Raw genomic sequence first — 21490 nt, forward strand, 5'->3', positions numbered from 1 at the left:
TTCCCTTTATTTCGTTGTCTAGCCTAATTGCTCTGGCTAGGACCCCTGGCACAATGTTGAATAAGAGTGGTGATAAAGGGCATCCTTGTCTGGTTCCCGTTCTCAAGGGAAATGCTTTCAGGCTCTCTCCGTTTAGGGTGCTGTTGCCCGTCGGCTCTGTATACATGCCCTTTATTCTGTTGAGGAATTTTCCTTCAATTCCTATTTGGCTGAGAGTTGTGATCGTGAATGGGTGTTGGACTTTGTCAAATGCCTTTTCTGAATCAATGGATACGATCCTGTGGTTTTTGTCTTTTGTTTTATTTAGACGGTGGATTACATTAATGGTATTTCTAATAGTAAAGGAGCCTTGCATACCTGGTAGAAATCCCACTTGGTCATGGTGGATTATTTCTTTGCTATGTTGTTGAATTCTAATGGCTAGCATTTTGTTGAGGATTTTGGCGTCTTTGTTCATGAGGGATATATTCCGTGAGTTTTTAAAAAATATTTATTGTGCTTTAAGTGAAAATGTACAGATCAAGTCAATCTGTCACACATAAGCTTTTCTACACCTTACTCCATATTCCCACTTACTCTCCCCCAAAAGAGTTCGCCCGCTCCCTCCTTTGAGTCTCTCCTTTCGTAAAGATTTTGCCAGTTTCTAACCCTCTCTACCCTCCTAGCTCCCCTCCAGACAGGAGATTCCAACACAGTCTCAAGTGTCCACCTGATACAAGTAGCTTCCTCTTCGTCAGCATCTCTCTCCAACCCATTGTCCAGAACTTTCCGTGTCTGATGAGCTGTCTTGGGGAATGGTTCCTGTCCTAGGCCATCAGCAGGTTTGGGGAACACGACCGCCGGGATTCTTCTAGTCTCAGTGCGACCATTAAGTCTGGTCGTTTTGTGAGAAATTGGGGTCTGCATCCCACTGTTCTCCTGCTCCCTCAGGGATTCTCTGTTGTGCTCCCTGTCAGGGCAGTCATGGGTTGTGGCCGGGTACGCTCTAGTTCTTCTAGTCTCAGGATGATGGAAGTCTCTGGTTCATGTGGCCCTTTGTGTCTCTTGGGCTCAGAGTTGTCGTGTGACCTTTGTGTCCTTCATTCTCCTTTGATCCAGGTGAGTTGAGACCAATTCACGCATCTCAGATGGCCGCTTATTAGCATTTAAGACCCCTGACGCCACACTTCAAAGCGGGATGCAGAATGTTTTCCGAAGAGAATGATTTTGCCAGTTGACTTCGAAGTCCCCTTAAGCCATAGTCCCCAAAGCCCTCCCTTGCTCCGCTGACCTGTGAAGCATGTAGTTTATCCCGGAAACCTCTTTGCTTTTGGTCCAGTCCAGTTGAGCTGACCTTCCGTGTATTGAGCGCTGTCCTTCCCTTCACCTAAAGTCCTTCTTTTCTACTAACTAATCGCTAAATAACCCTCTCCCAGCCTCCCTCCCTCCCCGCCTTGTAAGCACAAAAGTATGTGTTCTTCTCAGTTCATTCTATTTCTCAAGATCTTATAATAGTGGTCGTATACCATATTTGTCCTTTTGCCTCTGACTAATTTCACTCAGCATAATGCCGTCCAGGTTCCTCCATGTTATGAAATGTTTCACAGACTCGTCACTGTTCTTTATCGATGCGTGGTATTCCATTGTGTGAATATACCATAGTTTATTTAACCAGTCCTCCGTTGATGGACAACTTGGTTGCTTCCAGCTTTTTGCTGTTGTAACGTGAGCTGCAAGAAAGATGCGTATGCATATATCTGTTCGTGCGAAGGCTCTTATTTCTCTCGGGTATATTCCGAGGAGTGGGATTTCTGGGTTGTATTTTGAACTTTTGAAGAAAAGGCCAGATAGATTTCCAGAGTGGTTGTACCATGTGACATTCCCAGCAGCAGCGTGTTAGAGTTCCAATCTCTCGCAGCCTCTCCCACATTGATTATTTTGTGTTTTTTGGAGTAACGCCAGCCTTGTTGGAGTGAGATGGAATCTCTTTGTAGTTTTAATTTGCATTTCTCTAATGGCTAATGATCGAGAGCGTTTTCTCAAGTATCTCTTAGCTGCCTGAATATCTTCTTTAGTGAAGTGCATGTTCATATCCTTTGCCCACTTTTTGATTGGTTTCTTTGTCTTTTCTTGGTTGAGGTTGAACAGAATCATGTAGATTTTAGAGATCAGGCGCTGGTCGGAGATGTCATAGCAGAAAATTCTTTCCCAATCTCTAGGTGGTCTTTTGACTCTTTTGGTGAAGTCTTCAGATGAGCATAGGTGTTTGATTTTTAGGAGCTCCCAGTTATCTGGTTTCTCTTCGTCATTCTTGGTAATGTTTTATATTCTGTTTCTGCCTTGTATTAGGGCTCCTAAGGTTGCCCCCATTTTTTCTTCCACGATCCTTATGGCTTTAGTCTTTATGTTTCAGACTTTGATCCGCTTGGAGTTAGGTTTTGTGCTTGGTGTGAGGTATGGGCCCTGTTTCATTTTTTTTGCAAATGGATATCCAGTGATGCCAGCAGCATTTGTTCAAAAGACTGTCTTTTCCCCAATTAACTGACACCGGGCCTTCGTCAAATATCAGCGGCTCGTATGTGGATGGATTTCTATCTGGGTTCTCAATTGTGTTCCATGGGTCTATGTGCCTGTTGTTGTACCAGTACCAGGCTCTTTCGACTACTGTGGCTGTACAATATGTTCTAAAATCAGGTAGAGTGAGGCCTCCCACTTTCTTCTTCCTTTTCAGTAATGCTTTACTTCTCCGGGGCTTCTTTCCCTGCCATAGGAAGTTGCTGATATGTTTCTCCATCACATTAAAAAATGTCCCTGGAATTTGGATCGCAAGTGCACTGTAGGTAGAGATGGCTTTGGTAGAATAGACATTTTTACTCTGTTAAGTCTTCCTACCCATGAGCAAGGTATCTTTTTCCACTTATGTAGGTCCTTTTTAGTTTCTTGCACTAGTTCTTTGTAGTTTGCTTTAAATAGGTCTTTTACAGCTTTGGTAAGACTTATTCCTAAGTCTTTTGTCTTCTTGGTGGCTTCTGTGAATGGTATTGATTTTGGAGATTTCCTCTTCGATGTTCTTTTTGTTGATGTAGAGGAACCCAAGTGATTTCTCTATGTTTATCTTATACCCCGCGACTCTACAAAACTCTTCTGTTAGTTTCAGTAGTTTTCTGGAGGATTCCTTAGGGTTTTCTGTGTAGAAGATCATGTCATCTGCAAAGAGACGTAATTTTACTTCCTCCTTGCCAATCCGGATTCCCTTTATTTCGTTGTCTAGCCTAATTGCTCTGGCTAGGACCCCTGGCACAATGTTGAATAAGAGTGGTGATAAAGGGCATCCTTGTCTGGTTCCCGTTCTCAAGGGAAATGCTTTCAGGCTCTCTCCGTTTAGGGTGCTGTTGCCCGTCGGCTCTGTATACATGCCCTTTATTCTGTTGAGGAATTTTCCTTCAATTCCTATTTGGCTGAGAGTTGTGATCGTGAATGGGTGTTGGACTTTGTCAAATGCCTTTTCTGAATCAATGGATACGATCCTGTGGTTTTTGTCTTTTGTTTTATTTAGACGGTGGATTACATTAATGGTATTTCTAATAGTAAAGGAGCCTTGCATACCTGGTAGAAATCCCACTTGGTCATGGTGGATTATTTCTTTGCTATGGTGTTGAATTCTAATGGCTAGCATTTTGTTGAGGAGTTTGGCGTCTTTGTTCATGAGGGATATATTCCGTGAGTTTTTAAAAAATATTTATTGTGCTTTAAGTGAAAATGTACAGATCAAGTCAATCTGTCACACATAAGCTTTTCTACACCTTACTCCATATTCCCACTTACTCTCCCCCAAAAGAGTTCGCCCGCTCCCTCCTTTGAGTCTCTCCTTTCGTAAAGATTTTGCCAGTTTCTAACCCTCTCTACCCTCCTAGCTCCCCTCCAGACAGGAGATTCCAACACAGTCTCAAGTGTCCACCTGATACAAGTAGCTTCCTCTTCGTCAGCATCTCTCTCCAACCCATTGTCCAGAACTTTCCGTGTCTGATGAGCTGTCTTGGGGAATGGTTCCTGTCCTAGGCCATCAGCAGGTTTGGGGAACACGACCGCCGGGATTCTTCTAGTCTCAGTGCGACCATTAAGTCTGGTCGTTTTGTGAGAAATTGGGGTCTGCATCCCACTGTTCTCCTGCTCCCTCAGGGATTCTCTGTTGTGCTCCCTGTCAGGGCAGTCATGGGTTGTGGCCGGGTACGCTCTAGTTCTTCTAGTCTCAGGATGATGGAAGTCTCTGGTTCATGTGGCCCTTTGTGTCTCTTGGGCTCAGAGTTGTCGTGTGACCTTTGTGTCCTTCATTCTCCTTTGATCCAGGTGAGTTGAGACCAATTCACGCATCTCAGATGGCCGCTTATTAGCATTTAAGACCCCTGACGCCACACTTCAAAGCGGGATGCAGAATGTTTTCCGAAGAGAATGATTTTGCCAGTTGACTTCGAAGTCCCCTTAAGCCATAGTCCCCAAAGCCCTCCCTTGCTCCGCTGACCTGTGAAGCATGTAGTTTATCCCGGAAACCTCTTTGCTTTTGGTCCAGTCCAGTTGAGCTGACCTTCCGTGTATTGAGCGCTGTCCTTCCCTTCACCTAAAGTCCTTCTTTTCTACTAACTAATCGCTAAATAACCCTCTCCCAGCCTCCCTCCCTCCCCGCCTTGTAAGCACAAAAGTATGTGTTCTTCTCAGTTCATTCTATTTCTCAAGATCTTATAATAGTGGTCGTATACCATATTTGTCCTTTTGCCTCTGACTAATTTCACTCAGCATAATGCCGTCCAGGTTCCTCCATGTTATGAAATGTTTCACAGACTCGTCACTGTTCTTTATCGATGCGTGGTATTCCATTGTGTGAATATACCATAGTTTATTTAACCAGTCCTCCGTTGATGGACAACTTGGTTGCTTCCAGCTTTTTGCTGTTGTAACGTGAGCTGCAAGAAAGATGCGTATGCATATATCTGTTCGTGCGAAGGCTCTTATTTCTCTCGGGTATATTCCGAGGAGTGGGATTTCTGGGTTGTATTTTGAACTTTTGAAGAAAAGGCCAGATAGATTTCCAGAGTGGTTGTACCATGTGACATTCCCAGCAGCAGCGTGTTAGAGTTCCAATCTCTCGCAGCCTCTCCCACATTGATTATTTTGTGTTTTTTGGAGTAACGCCAGCCTTGTTGGAGTGAGATGGAATCTCTTTGTAGTTTTAATTTGCATTTCTCTAATGGCTAATGATCGAGAGCGTTTTCTCAAGTATCTCTTAGCTGCCTGAATATCTTCTTTAGTGAAGTGCATGTTCATATCCTTTGCCCACTTTTTGATTGGTTTCTTTGTCTTTTCTTGGTTGAGGTTGAACAGAATCATGTAGATTTTAGAGATCAGGCGCTGGTCGGAGATGTCATAGCAGAAAATTCTTTCCCAATCTCTAGGTGGTCTTTTGACTCTTTTGGTGAAGTCTTCAGATGAGCATAGGTGTTTGATTTTTAGGAGCTCCCAGTTATCTGGTTTCTCTTCGTCATTCTTGGTAATGTTTTATATTCTGTTTCTGCCTTGTATTAGGGCTCCTAAGGTTGCCCCCATTTTTTCTTCCACGATCCTTATGGCTTTAGTCTTTATGTTTCAGACTTTGATCCGCTTGGAGTTAGGTTTTGTGCTTGGTGTGAGGTATGGGCCCTGTTTCATTTTTTTTGCAAATGGATATCCAGTGATGCCAGCAGCATTTGTTCAAAAGACTGTCTTTTCCCCAATTAACTGACACCGGGCCTTCGTCAAATATCAGCGGCTCGTATGTGGATGGATTTCTATCTGGGTTCTCAATTGTGTTCCATGGGTCTATGTGCCTGTTGTTGTACCAGTACCAGGCTCTTTCGACTACTGTGGCTGTACAATATGTTCTAAAATCAGGTAGAGTGAGGCCTCCCACTTTCTTCTTCCTTTTCAGTAATGCTTTACTTCTCCGGGGCTTCTTTCCCTGCCATAGGAAGTTGCTGATATGTTTCTCCATCACATTAAAAAATGTCCCTGGAATTTGGATCGCAAGTGCACTGTAGGTAGAGATGGCTTTGGTAGAATAGACATTTTTACTCTGTTAAGTCTTCCTACCCATGAGCAAGGTATCTTTTTCCACTTATGTAGGTCCTTTTTAGTTTCTTGCACTAGTTCTTTGTAGTTTGCTTTAAATAGGTCTTTTACAGCTTTGGTAAGACTTATTCCTAAGTCTTTTGTCTTCTTGGTGGCTTCTGTGAATGGTATTGATTTTGGAGATTTCCTCTTCGATGTTCTTTTTGTTGATGTAGAGGAACCCAAGTGATTTCTCTATGTTTATCTTATACCCCGCGACTCTACAAAACTCTTCTGTTAGTTTCAGTAGTTTTCTGGAGGATTCCTTAGGGTTTTCTGTGTAGAAGATCATGTCATCTGCAAAGAGACGTAATTTTACTTCCTCCTTGCCAATCCGGATTCCCTTTATTTCGTTGTCTAGCCTAATTGCTCTGGCTAGGACCCCTGGCACAATGTTGAATAAGAGTGGTGATAAAGGGCATCCTTGTCTGGTTCCCGTTCTCAAGGGAAATGCTTTCAGGCTCTCTCCGTTTAGGGTGCTGTTGCCCGTCGGCTCTGTATACATGCCCTTTATTCTGTTGAGGAATTTTCCTTCAATTCCTATTTGGCTGAGAGTTGTGATCGTGAATGGGTGTTGGACTTTGTCAAATGCCTTTTCTGAATCAATGGATACGATCCTGTGGTTTTTGTCTTTTGTTTTATTTAGACGGTGGATTACATTAATGGTATTTCTAATAGTAAAGGAGCCTTGCATACCTGGTAGAAATCCCACTTGGTCATGGTGGATTATTTCTTTGCTATGTTGTTGAATTCTAATGGCTAGCATTTTGTTGAGGATTTTGGCGTCTTTGTTCATGAGGGATATATTCCGTGAGTTTTTAAAAAATATTTATTGTGCTTTAAGTGAAAATGTACAGATCAAGTCAATCTGTCACACATAAGCTTTTCTACACCTTACTCCATATTCCCACTTACTCTCCCCCAAAAGAGTTCGCCCGCTCCCTCCTTTGAGTCTCTCCTTTCGTAAAGATTTTGCCAGTTTCTAACCCTCTCTACCCTCCTAGCTCCCCTCCAGACAGGAGATTCCAACACAGTCTCAAGTGTCCACCTGATACAAGTAGCTTCCTCTTCGTCAGCATCTCTCTCCAACCCATTGTCCAGAACTTTCCGTGTCTGATGAGCTGTCTTGGGGAATGGTTCCTGTCCTAGGCCATCAGAAGGTTTGGGGAACACGACCGCCGGGATTCTTCTAGTCTCAGTGCGACCATTAAGTCTGGTCGTTTTGTGAGAAATTGGGGTCTGCATCCCACTGTTCTCCTGCTCCCTCAGGGATTCTCTGTTGTGCTCCCTGTCAGGGCAGTCATGGGTTGTGGCCGGGTACGCTCTAGTTCTTCTAGTCTCAGGATGATGGAAGTCTCTGGTTCATGTGGCCCTTTGTGTCTCTTGGGCTCAGAGTTGTCGTGTGACCTTTGTGTCCTTCATTCTCCTTTGATCCAGGTGAGTTGAGACCAATTCACGCATCTCAGATGGCCGCTTATTAGCATTTAAGACCCCTGACGCCACACTTCAAAGCGGGATGCAGAATGTTTTCCGAAGAGAATGATTTTGCCAGTTGACTTCGAAGTCCCCTTAAGCCATAGTCCCCAAAGCCCTCCCTTGCTCCGCTGACCTGTGAAGCATGTAGTTTATCCCGGAAACCTCTTTGCTTTTGGTCCAGTCCAGTTGAGCTGACCTTCCGTGTATTGAGCGCTGTCCTTCCCTTCACCTAAAGTCCTTCTTTTCTACTAACTAATCGCTAAATAACCCTCTCCCAGCCTCCCTCCCTCCCCGCCTTGTAAGCACAAAAGTATGTGTTCTTCTCAGTTCATTCTATTTCTCAAGATCTTATAATAGTGGTCGTATACCATATTTGTCCTTTTGCCTCTGACTAATTTCACTCAGCATAATGCCGTCCAGGTTCCTCCATGTTATGAAATGTTTCACAGACTCGTCACTGTTCTTTATCGATGCGTGGTATTCCATTGTGTGAATATACCATAGTTTATTTAACCAGTCCTCCGTTGATGGACAACTTGGTTGCTTCCAGCTTTTTGCTGTTGTAACGTGAGCTGCAAGAAAGATGCGTATGCATATATCTGTTCGTGCGAAGGCTCTTATTTCTCTCGGGTATATTCCGAGGAGTGGGATTTCTGGGTTGTATTTTGAACTTTTGAAGAAAAGGCCAGATAGATTTCCAGAGTGGTTGTACCATGTGACATTCCCAGCAGCAGCGTGTTAGAGTTCCAATCTCTCGCAGCCTCTCCCACATTGATTATTTTGTGTTTTTTGGAGTAACGCCAGCCTTGTTGGAGTGAGATGGAATCTCTTTGTAGTTTTAATTTGCATTTCTCTAATGGCTAATGATCGAGAGCGTTTTCTCAAGTATCTCTTAGCTGCCTGAATATCTTCTTTAGTGAAGTGCATGTTCATATCCTTTGCCCACTTTTTGATTGGTTTCTTTGTCTTTTCTTGGTTGAGGTTGAACAGAATCATGTAGATTTTAGAGATCAGGCGCTGGTCGGAGATGTCATAGCAGAAAATTCTTTCCCAATCTCTAGGTGGTCTTTTGACTCTTTTGGTGAAGTCTTCAGATGAGCATAGGTGTTTGATTTTTAGGAGCTCCCAGTTATCTGGTTTCTCTTCGTCATTCTTGGTAATGTTTTATATTCTGTTTCTGCCTTGTATTAGGGCTCCTAAGGTTGCCCCCATTTTTTCTTCCACGATCCTTATGGCTTTAGTCTTTATGTTTCAGACTTTGATCCGCTTGGAGTTAGGTTTTGTGCTTGGTGTGAGGTATGGGCCCTGTTTCATTTTTTTTGCAAATGGATATCCAGTGATGCCAGCAGCATTTGTTCAAAAGACTGTCTTTTCCCCAATTAACTGACACCGGGCCTTCGTCAAATATCAGCGGCTCGTATGTGGATGGATTTCTATCTGGGTTCTCAATTGTGTTCCATGGGTCTATGTGCCTGTTGTTGTACCAGTACCAGGCTCTTTCGACTACTGTGGCTGTACAATATGTTCTAAAATCAGGTAGAGTGAGGCCTCCCACTTTCTTCTTCCTTTTCAGTAATGCTTTACTTCTCCGGGGCTTCTTTCCCTGCCATAGGAAGTTGCTGATATGTTTCTCCATCACATTAAAAAATGTCCCTGGAATTTGGATCGCAAGTGCACTGTAGGTAGAGATGGCTTTGGTAGAATAGACATTTTTACTCTGTTAAGTCTTCCTACCCATGAGCAAGGTATCTTTTTCCACTTATGTAGGTCCTTTTTAGTTTCTTGCACTAGTTCTTTGTAGTTTGCTTTAAATAGGTCTTTTACAGCTTTGGTAAGACTTATTCCTAAGTCTTTTGTCTTCTTGGTGGCTTCTGTGAATGGTATTGATTTTGGAGATTTCCTCTTCGATGTTCTTTTTGTTGATGTAGAGGAACCCAAGTGATTTCTCTATGTTTATCTTATACCCCGCGACTCTACAAAACTCTTCTGTTAGTTTCAGTAGTTTTCTGGAGGATTCCTTAGGGTTTTCTGTGTAGAAGATCATGTCATCTGCAAAGAGACGTAATTTTACTTCCTCCTTGCCAATCCGGATTCCCTTTATTTCGTTGTCTAGCCTAATTGCTCTGGCTAGGACCCCTGGCACAATGTTGAATAAGAGTGGTGATAAAGGGCATCCTTGTCTGGTTCCCGTTCTCAAGGGAAATGCTTTCAGGCTCTCTCCGTTTAGGGTGCTGTTGCCCGTCGGCTCTGTATACATGCCCTTTATTCTGTTGAGGAATTTTCCTTCAATTCCTATTTGGCTGAGAGTTGTGATCGTGAATGGGTGTTGGACTTTGTCAAATGCCTTTTCTGAATCAATGGATACGATCCTGTGGTTTTTGTCTTTTGTTTTATTTAGACGGTGGATTACATTAATGGTATTTCTAATAGTAAAGGAGCCTTGCATACCTGGTAGAAATCCCACTTGGTCATGGTGGATTATTTCTTTGCTATGTTGTTGAATTCTAATGGCTAGCATTTTGTTGAGGATTTTGGCGTCTTTGTTCATGAGGGATATATTCCGTGAGTTTTTAAAAAATATTTATTGTGCTTTAAGTGAAAATGTACAGATCAAGTCAATCTGTCACACATAAGCTTTTCTACACCTTACTCCATATTCCCACTTACTCTCCCCCAAAAGAGTTCGCCCGCTCCCTCCTTTGAGTCTCTCCTTTCGTAAAGATTTTGCCAGTTTCTAACCCTCTCTACCCTCCTAGCTCCCCTCCAGACAGGAGATTCCAACACAGTCTCAAGTGTCCACCTGATACAAGTAGCTTCCTCTTCGTCAGCATCTCTCTCCAACCCATTGTCCAGAACTTTCCGTGTCTGATGAGCTGTCTTGGGGAATGGTTCCTGTCCTAGGCCATCAGAAGGTTTGGGGAACACGACCGCCGGGATTCTTCTAGTCTCAGTGCGACCATTAAGTCTGGTCGTTTTGTGAGAAATTGGGGTCTGCATCCCACTGTTCTCCTGCTCCCTCAGGGATTCTCTGTTGTGCTCCCTGTCAGGGCAGTCATGGGTTGTGGCCGGGTACGCTCTAGTTCTTCTAGTCTCAGGATGATGGAAGTCTCTGGTTCATGTGGCCCTTTGTGTCTCTTGGGCTCAGAGTTGTCGTGTGACCTTTGTGTCCTTCATTCTCCTTTGATCCAGGTGAGTTGAGACCAATTCACGCATCTCAGATGGCCGCTTATTAGCATTTAAGACCCCTGACGCCACACTTCAAAGCGGGATGCAGAATGTTTTCCGAAGAGAATGATTTTGCCAGTTGACTTCGAAGTCCCCTTAAGCCATAGTCCCCAAAGCCCTCCCTTGCTCCGCTGACCTGTGAAGCATGTAGTTTATCCCGGAAACCTCTTTGCTTTTGGTCCAGTCCAGTTGAGCTGACCTTCCGTGTATTGAGCGCTGTCCTTCCCTTCACCTAAAGTCCTTCTTTTCTACTAACTAATCGCTAAATAACCCTCTCCCAGCCTCCCTCCCTCCCCGCCTTGTAAGCACAAAAGTATGTGTTCTTCTCAGTTCATTCTATTTCTCAAGATCTTATAATAGTGGTCGTATACCATATTTGTCCTTTTGCCTCTGACTAATTTCACTCAGCATAATGCCGTCCAGGTTCCTCCATGTTATGAAATGTTTCACAGACTCGTCACTGTTCTTTATCGATGCGTGGTATTCCATTGTGTGAATATACCATAGTTTATTTAACCAGTCCTCCGTTGATGGACAACTTGGTTGCTTCCAGCTTTTTGCTGTTGTAACGTGAGCTGCAAGAAAGATGCGTATGCATATATCTGTTCGTGCGAAGGCTCTTATTTCTCTCGGGTATATTCCGAGGAGTGGGATTTCTGGGTTGTATTTTGAACTTTTGAAGAAAAGGCCAGATAGATTTCCAGAGTGGTTGTACCATGTGACATTCCCAGCAGCAGCGTGTTAGAGTTCCAATCTCTCGCAGCCTCTCCCACATTGATTATTTTGTGTTTTTTGGAGTAACGCCAGCCTTGTTGGAGTGAGATGGAATCTCTTTGTAGTTTTAATTTGCATTTCTCTAATGGCTAATGATCGAGAGCGTTTTCTCAAGTATCTCTTAGCTGCCTGAATATCTTCTTTAGTGAAGTGCATGTTCATATCCTTTGCCCACTTTTTGATTGGTTTCTTTGTCTTTTCTTGGTTGAGGTTGAACAGAATCATGTAGATTTTAGAGATCAGGCGCTGGTCGGAGATGTCATAGCAGAAAATTCTTTCCCAATCTCTAGGTGGTCTTTTGACTCTTTTGGTGAAGTCTTCAGATGAGCATAGGTGTTTGATTTTTAGGAGCTCCCAGTTATCTGGTTTCTCTTCGTCATTCTTGGTAATGTTTTATATTCTGTTTCTGCCTTGTATTAGGGCTCCTAAGGTTGCCCCCATTTTTTCTTCCACGATCCTTATGGCTTTAGTCTTTATGTTTCAGACTTTGATCCGCTTGGAGTTAGGTTTTGTGCTTGGTGTGAGGTATGGGCCCTGTTTCATTTTTTTTGCAAATGGATATCCAGTGATGCCAGCAGCATTTGTTCAAAAGACTGTCTTTTCCCCAATTAACTGACACCGGGCCTTCGTCAAATATCAGCGGCTCGTATGTGGATGGATTTCTATCTGGGTTCTCAATTGTGTTCCATGGGTCTATGTGCCTGTTGTTGTACCAGTACCAGGCTCTTTCGACTACTGTGGCTGTACAATATGTTCTAAAATCAGGTAGAGTGAGGCCTCCCACTTTCTTCTTCCTTTTCAGTAATGCTTTACTTCTCCGGGGCTTCTTTCCCTGCCATAGGAAGTTGCTGATATGTTTCTCCATCACATTAAAAAATGTCCCTGGAATTTGGATCGCAAGTGCACTGTAGGTAGAGATGGCTTTGGTAGAATAGACATTTTTACTCTGTTAAGTCTTCCTACCCATGAGCAAGGTATCTTTTTCCACTTATGTAGGTCCTTTTTAGTTTCTTGCACTAGTTCTTTGTAGTTTGCTTTAAATAGGTCTTTTACAGCTTTGGTAAGACTTATTCCTAAGTCTTTTGTCTTCTTGGTGGCTTCTGTGAATGGTATTGATTTTGGAGATTTCCTCTTCGATGTTCTTTTTGTTGATGTAGAGGAACCCAAGTGATTTCTCTATGTTTATCTTATACCCCGCGACTCTACAAAACTCTTCTGTTAGTTTCAGTAGTTTTCTGGAGGATTCCTTAGGGTTTTCTGTGTAGAAGATCATGTCATCTGCAAAGAGACGTAATTTTACTTCCTCCTTGCCAATCCGGATTCCCTTTATTTCGTTGTCTAGCCTAATTGCTCTGGCTAGGACCCCTGGCACAATGTTGAATAAGAGTGGTGATAAAGGGCATCCTTGTCTGGTTCCCGTTCTCAAGGGAAATGCTTTCAGGCTCTCTCCGTTTAGGGTGCTGTTGCCCGTCGGCTCTGTATACATGCCCTTTATTCTGTTGAGGAATTTTCCTTCAATTCCTATTTGGCTGAGAGTTGTGATCGTGAATGGGTGTTGGACTTTGTCAAATGCCTTTTCTGAATCAATGGATACGATCCTGTGGTTTTTGTCTTTTGTTTTATTTAGACGGTGGATTACATTAATGGTATTTCTAATAGTAAAGGAGCCTTGCATACCTGGTAGAAATCCCACTTGGTCATGGTGGATTATTTCTTTGCTATGTTGTTGAATTCTAATGGCTAGCATTTTGTTGAGGATTTTGGCGTCTTTGTTCATGAGGGATATATTCCGTGAGTTTTTAAAAAATATTTATTGTGCTTTAAGTGAAAATGTACAGATCAAGTCAATCTGTCACACATAAGCTTTTCTACACCTTACTCCATATTCCCACTTACTCTCCCCCAAAAGAGTTCGCCCGCTCCCTCCTTTGAGTCTCTCCTTTCGTAAAGATTTTGCCAGTTTCTAACCCTCTCTACCCTCCTAGCTCCCCTCCAGACAGGAGATTCCAACACAGTCTCAAGTGTCCACCTGATACAAGTAGCTTCCTCTTCGTCAGCATCTCTCTCCAACCCATTGTCCAGAACTTTCCGTGTCTGATGAGCTGTCTTGGGGAATGGTTCCTGTCCTAGGCCATCAGAAGGTTTGGGGAACACGACCGCCGGGATTCTTCTAGTCTCAGTGCGACCATTAAGTCTGGTCGTTTTGTGAGAAATTGGGGTCTGCATCCCACTGTTGTCCTGCTCCCTCAGGGATTCTCTGTTGTGCTCCCTGTCAGGGCAGTCATGGGTTGTGGCCGGGTACGCTCTCGTTCTTCTAGTCTCAGGATGATGGAAGTCTCTGGTTCATGTGGCCCTTTGTGTCTCTTGGGCTCAGAGTTGTCGTGTGACCTTTGTGTCCTTCATTCTCCTTTGATCCAGGTGAGTTGAGACCAATTCACGCATCTCAGATGGCCGCTTATTAGCATTTAAGACCCCTGACGCCACACTTCAAAGCGGGATGCAGAATGTTTTCCGAAGAGAATGATTTTGCCAGTTGACTTCGAAGTCCCCTTAAGCCATAGTCCCCAAAGCCCTCCCTTGCTCCGCTGACCTGTGAAGCATGTAGTTTATCCCGGAAACCTCTTTGCTTTTGGTCCAGTCCAGTTGAGCTGACCTTCCGTGTATTGAGCGCTGTCCTTCCCTTCACCTAAAGTCCTTCTTTTCTACTAACTAATCGCTAAATAACCCTCTCCCAGCCTCCCTCCCTCCCCGCCTTGTAAGCACAAAAGTATGTGTTCTTCTCAGTTCATTCTATTTCTCAAGATCTTATAATAGTGGTCGTATACCATATTTGTCCTTTTGCCTCTGACTAATTTCACTCAGCATAATGCCGTCCAGGTTCCTCCATGTTATGAAATGTTTCACAGACTCGTCACTGTTCTTTATCGATGCGTGGTATTCCATTGTGTGAATATACCATAGTTTATTTAACCAGTCCTCCGTTGATGGACAACTTGGTTGCTTCCAGCTTTTTGCTGTTGTAACGTGAGCTGCAAGAAAGATGCGTATGCATATATCTGTTCGTGCGAAGGCTCTTATTTCTCTCGGGTATATTCCGAGGAGTGGGATTTCTGGGTTGTATTTTGAACTTTTGAAGAAAAGGCCAGATAGATTTCCAGAGTGGTTGTACCATGTGACATTCCCAGCAGCAGCGTGTTAGAGTTCCAATCTCTCGCAGCCTCTCCCACATTGATTATTTTGTGTTTTTTGGAGTAACGCCAGCCTTGTTGGAGTGAGATGGAATCTCTTTGTAGTTTTAATTTGCATTTCTCTAATGGCTAATGATCGAGAGCGTTTTCTCAAGTATCTCTTAGCTGCCTGAATATCTTCTTTAGTGAAGTGCATGTTCATATCCTTTGCCCACTTTTTGATTGGTTTCTTTGTCTTTTCTTGGTTGAGGTTGAACAGAATCATGTAGATTTTAGAGATCAGGCGCTGGTCGGAGATGTCATAGCAGAAAATTCTTTCCCAATCTCTAGGTGGTCTTTTGACTCTTTTGGTGAAGTCTTCAGATGAGCATAGGTGTTTGATTTTTAGGAGCTCCCAGTTATCTGGTTTCTCTTCGTCATTCTTGGTAATGTTTTATATTCTGTTTCTGCCTTGTATTAGGGCTCCTAAGGTTGCCCCCATTTTTTCTTCCACGATCCTTATGGCTTTAGTCTTTATGTTTCAGACTTTGATCCGCTTGGAGTTAGGTTTTGTGCTTGGTGTGAGGTATGGGCCCTGTTTCATTTTTTTTGCAAATGGATATCCAGTGATGCCAGCAGCATTTGTTCAAAAGACTGTCTTTTCCCCAATTAACTGACACCGGGCCTTCGTCAAATATCAGCGGCTCGTATGTGGATGGATTTCTATCTGGGTTCTCAATTGTGTTCCATGGGTCTATGTGCCTGTTGTTGTACCAGTACCAGGCTCTTTCGACTACTGTGGCTGTACAATATGTTCTAAAATCAGGTAGAGTGAGGCCTCCCACTTTCTTCTTCCTTTTCAGTAATGCTTTACTTCTCCGGGGCTTCTTTCCCTGCCATAGGAAGTTGCTGATATGTTTCTCCATCACATTAAAAAATGTCCCTGGAATTTGGATCGCAAGTGCACTGTAGGTAGAGATGGCTTTGGTAGAATAGACATTTTTACTCTGTTAAGTCTTCCTACCCATGAGCAAGGTATCTTTTTCCACTTATGTAGGTCCTTTTTAGTTTCTTGCACTAGTTCTTTGTAGTTTGCTTTAAATAGGTCTTTTACAGCTTTGGTAAGACTTATTCCTAAGTCTTTTGTCTTCTTGGTGGCTTCTGTGAATGGTATTGATTTTGGAGATTTCCTCTTCGATGTTCTTTTTGTTGATGTAGAGGAACCCAAGTGATTTCTCTATGTTTATCTTATACCCCGCGACTCTACAAAACTCTTCTGTTAGTTTCAGTAGTTTTCTGGAGGATTCCTTAGGGTTTTCTGTGTAGAAGATCATGTCATCTGCAAAGAGACGTAATTTTACTTCCTCCTTGCCAATCCGGATTCCCTTTATTTCGTTGTCTAGCCTAATTGCTCTGGCTAGGACCCCTGGCACAATGTTGAATAAGAGTGGTGATAAAGGGCATCCTTGTCTGGTTCCCGTTCTCAAGGGAAATGCTTTCAGGCTCTCTCCGTTTAGGGTGCTGTTGCCCGTCGGCTCTGTATACATGCCCTTTATTCTGTTGAGGAATTTTCCTTCAATTCCTATTTGGCTGAGAGTTGTGATCGTGAATGGGTGTTGGACTTTGTCAAATGCCTTTTCTGAATCAATGGATACGATCCTGTGGTTTTTGTCTTTTGTTTTATTTAGACGGTGGATTACATTAATGGTATTTCTAATAGTAAAGGAGCCTTGCATACCTGGTAGAAATCCCACTTGGTCATGGTGGATTATTTCTTTGCTATGTTGTTGAATTCTAATGGCTAGCATTTTGTTGAGGATTTTGGCGTCTTTGTTCATGAGGGATATATTCCGTGAGTTTTTAAAAAATATTTATTGTGCTTTAAGTGAAAATGTACAGATCAAGTCAATCTGTCACACATAAGCTTTTCTACACCTTACTCCATATTCCCACTTACTCTCCCCCAAAAGAGTTCGCCCGCTCCCTCCTTTGAGTCTCTCCTTTCGTAAAGATTTTGCCAGTTTCTAACCCTCTCTACCCTCCTAGCTCCCCTCCAGACAGGAGATTCCAACACAGTCTCAAGTGTCCACCTGATACAAGTAGCTTCCTCTTCGTCAGCATCTCTCTCCAACCCATTGTCCAGAACTTTCCGTGTCTGATGAGCTGTCTTGGGGAATGGTTCCTGTCCTAGGCCATCAGAAGGTTTGGGGAACACGACCGCCGGGATTCTTCTAGTCTCAGTGCGACCATTAAGTCTGGTCGTTTTGTGAGAAATTGGGGTCTGCATCCCACTGTTCTCCTGCTCCCTCAGGGATTCTCTGTTGTGCTCCCTGTCAGGGCAGTCATGGGTTGTGGCCGGGTACGCTCTAGTTCTTCTAGTCTCAGGATGATGGAAGTCTCTGGTTCATGTGGCCCTTTGTGTCTCTTGGGCTCAGAGTTGTCGTGTGACCTTTGTGTCCTTCATTCTCCTTTGATCCAGGTGAGTTGAGACCAATTCACGCATCTCAGATGGCCGCTTATTAGCATTTAAGACCCCTGACGCCACACTTCAAAGCGGGATGCAGAATGTTTTCCGAAGAGAATGATTTTGCCAGTTGACTTCGAAGTCCCCTTAAGCCATAGTCCCCAAAGCCCTCCCTTGCTCCGCTGACCTGTGAAGCATGTAGTTTATCCCGGAAACCTCTTTGCTTTTGGTCCAGTCCAGTTGAGCTGACCTTCCGTGTATTGAGCGCTGTCCTTCCCTTCACCTAAAGTCCTTCTTTTCTACTAACTAATCGCTAAATAACCCTCTCCCAGCCTCCCTCCCTCCCCGCCTTGTAAGCACAAAAGTATGTGTTCTTCTCAGTTCATTCTATTTCTCAAGATCTTATAATAGTGGTCGTATACCATATTTGTCCTTTTGCCTCTGACTAATTTCACTCAGCATAATGCCGTCCAGGTTCCTCCATGTTATGAAATGTTTCACAGACTCGTCACTGTTCTTTATCGATGCGTGGTATTCCATTGTGTGAATATACCATAGTTTATTTAACCAGTCCTCCGTTGATGGACAACTTGGTTGCTTCCAGCTTTTTGCTGTTGTAACGTGAGCTGCAAGAAAGATGCGTATGCATATATCTGTTCGTGCGAAGGCTCTTATTTCTCTCGGGTATATTCCGAGGAGTGGGATTTCTGGGTTGTATTTTGAACTTTTGAAGAAAAGGCCAGATAGATTTCCAGAGTGGTTGTACCATGTGACATTCCCAGCAGCAGCGTGTTAGAGTTCCAATCTCTCGCAGCCTCTCCCACATTGATTATTTTGTGTTTTTTGGAGTAACGCCAGCCTTGTTGGAGTGAGATGGAATCTCTTTGTAGTTTTAATTTGCATTTCTCTAATGGCTAATGATCGAGAGCGTTTTCTCAAGTATCTCTTAGCTGCCTGAATATCTTCTTTAGTGAAGTGCATGTTCATATCCTTTGCCCACTTTTTGATTGGTTTCTTTGTCTTTTCTTGGTTGAGGTTGAACAGAATCATGTAGATTTTAGAGATCAGGCGCTGGTCGGAGATGTCATAGCAGAAAATTCTTTCCCAATCTCTAGGTGGTCTTTTGACTCTTTTGGTGAAGTCTTCAGATGAGCATAGGTGTTTGATTTTTAGGAGCTCCCAGTTATCTGGTTTCTCTTCGTCATTCTTGGTAATGTTTTATATTCTGTTTCTGCCTTGTATTAGGGCTCCTAAGGTTGCCCCCATTTTTTCTTCCACGATCCTTATGGCTTTAGTCTTTATGTTTCAGACTTTGATCCGCTTGGAGTTAGGTTTTGTGCTTGGTGTGAGGTATGGGCCCTGTTTCATTTTTTTTGCAAATGGATATCCAGTGATGCCAGCAGCATTTGTTCAAAAGACTGTCTTTTCCCCAATTAACTGACACCGGGCCTTCGTCAAATATCAGCGGCTCGTATGTGGATGGATTTCTATCTGGGTTCTCAATTGTGTTCCATGGGTCTATGTGCCTGTTGTTGTACCAGTACCAGGCTCTTTCGACTACTGTGGCTGTACAATATGTTCTAAAATCAGGTAGAGTGAGGCCTCCCACTTTCTTCTTCCTTTTCAGTAATGCTTTACTTCTCCGGGGCTTCTTTCCCTGCCATAGGAAGTTGCTGATATGTTTCTCCATCACATTAAAAAATGTCCCTGGAATTTGGATCGCAAGTGCACTGTAGGTAGAGATGGCTTTGGTAGAATAGACATTTTTACTCTGTTAAGTCTTCCTACCCATGAGCAAGGTATCTTTTTCCACTTATGTAGGTCCTTTTTAGTTTCTTGCACTAGTTCTTTGTAGTTTGCTTTAAATAGGTCTTTTACAGCTTTGGTAAGACTTATTCCTAAGTCTTTTGTCTTCTTGGTGGCTTCTGTGAATGGTATTGATTTTGGAGATTTCCTCTTCGATGTTCTTTTTGTTGATGTAGAGGAACCCAAGTGATTTCTCTATGTTTATCTTATACCCCGCGACTCTACAAAACTCTTCTGTTAGTTTCAGTAGTTTTCTGGAGGATTCCTTAGGGTTTTCTGTGTAGAAGATCATGTCATCTGCAAAGAGACGTAATTTTACTTCCTCCTTGCCAATCCGGATTCCCTTTATTTCGTTGTCTAGCCTAATTGCTCTGGCTAGGACCCCTGGCACAATGTTGAATAAGAGTGGTGATAAAGGGCATCCTTGTCTGGTTCCCGTTCTCAAGGGAAATGCTTTCAGGCTCTCTCCGTTTAGGGTGCTGTTGCCCGTCGGCTCTGTATACATGCCCTTTATTCTGTTGAGGAATTTTCCTTCAATTCCTATTTGGCTGAGAGTTGTGATCGTGAATGGGTGTTGGACTTTGTCAAATGCCTTTTCTGAATCAATGGATACGATCCTGTGGTTTTTGTCTTTTGTTTTATTTAGACGGTGGATTACATTAATGGTATTTCTAATAGTAAAGGAGCCTTGCATACCTGGTAGAAATCCCACTTGGTCATGGTGGATTATTTCTTTGCTATGTTGTTGAATTCTAATGGCTAGCATTTTGTTGAGGATTTTGGCGTCTTTGTTCATGAGGGATATATTCCGTGAGTTTTTAAAAAATATTTATTGTGCTTTAAGTGAAAATGTACAGATCAAGTCAATCTGTCACACATAAGCTTTTCTACACCTTACTCCATATTCCCACTTACTCTCCCCCAAAAGAGTTCGCCCGCTCCCTCCTTTGAGTCTCTCCTTTCGTAAAGATTTTGCCAGTTTCTAACCCTCTCTACCCTCCTAGCTCCCCTCCAGACAGGAGATTCCAACACAGTCTCAAGTGTCCACCTGATACAAGTAGCTTCCTCTTCGTCAGCATCTCTCTCCAACCCATTGTCCAGAACTTTCCGTGTCTGATGAGCTGTCTTGGGGAATGGTTCCTGTCCTAGGCCATCAGAAGGTTTGGGGAACACGACCGCCGGGATTCTTCTAGTCTCAGTGCGACCATTAAGTCTGGTCGTTTTGTGAGAAATTGGGGTCTGCATCCCACTGTTGTCCTGCTCCCTCAGGGATTCTCTGTTGTGCTCCCTGTCAGGGCAGTCATGGGTTGTGGCCGGGTACGCTCTCGTTCTTCTAGTCTCAGGATGATGGAAGTCTCTGGTTCATGTGGCCCTTTGTGTCTCTTGGGCTCAGAGTTGTCGTGTGACCTTTGTGTCCTTCATTCTCCTTTGATCCAGGTGAGTTGAGACCAATTCACGCATCTCAGATGGCCGCTTATTAGCATTTAAGACCCCTGACGCCACACTTCAAAGCGGGATGCAGAATGTTTTCCGAAGAGAATGATTTTGCCAGTTGACTTCGAAGTCCCCTTAAGCCATAGTCCCCAAAGCCCTCCCTTGCTCCGCTGACCTGTGAAGCATGTAGTTTATCCCGGAAACCTCTTTGCTTTTGGTCCAGTCCAGTTGAGCTGACCTTCCGTGTATTGAGCGCTGTCCTTCCCTTCACCTAAAGTCCTTCTTTTCTACTAACTAATCGCTAAATAACCCTCTCCCAGCCTCCCTCCCTCCCCGCCTTGTAAGCACAAAAGTATGTGTTCTTCTCAGTTCATTCTATTTCTCAAGATCTTATAATAGTGGTCGTATACCATATTTGTCCTTTTGCCTCTGACTAATTTCACTCAGCATAATGCCGTCCAGGTTCCTCCATGTTATGAAATGTTTCACAGACTCGTCACTGTTCTTTATCGATGCGTGGTATTCCATTGTGTGAATATACCATAGTTTATTTAACCAGTCCTCCGTTGATGGACAACTTGGTTGCTTCCAGCTTTTTGCTGTTGTAACGTGAGCTGCAAGAAAGATGCGTATGCATATATCTGTTCGTGCGAAGGCTCTTATTTCTCTCGGGTATATTCCGAGGAGTGGGATTTCTGGGTTGTATTTTGAACTTTTGAAGAAAAGGCCAGATAGATTTCCAGAGTGGTTGTACCATGTGACATTCCCAGCAGCAGCGTGTTAGAGTTCCAATCTCTCGCAGCCTCTCCCACATTGATTATTTTGTGTTTTTTGGAGTAACGCCAGCCTTGTTGGAGTGAGATGGAATCTCTTTGTAGTTTTAATTTGCATTTCTCTAATGGCTAATGATCGAGAGCGTTTTCTCAAGTATCTCTTAGCTGCCTGAATATCTTCTTTAGTGAAGTGCATGTTCATATCCTTTGCCCACTTTTTGATTGGTTTCTTTGTCTTTTCTTGGTTGAGGTTG

This window comes from Elephas maximus, chromosome 25 (assembly GCF_024166365.1).
Source record: "Elephas maximus indicus isolate mEleMax1 chromosome 25, mEleMax1 primary haplotype, whole genome shotgun sequence".
NCBI lineage: Eukaryota > Metazoa > Chordata > Mammalia > Proboscidea > Elephantidae > Elephas > Elephas maximus.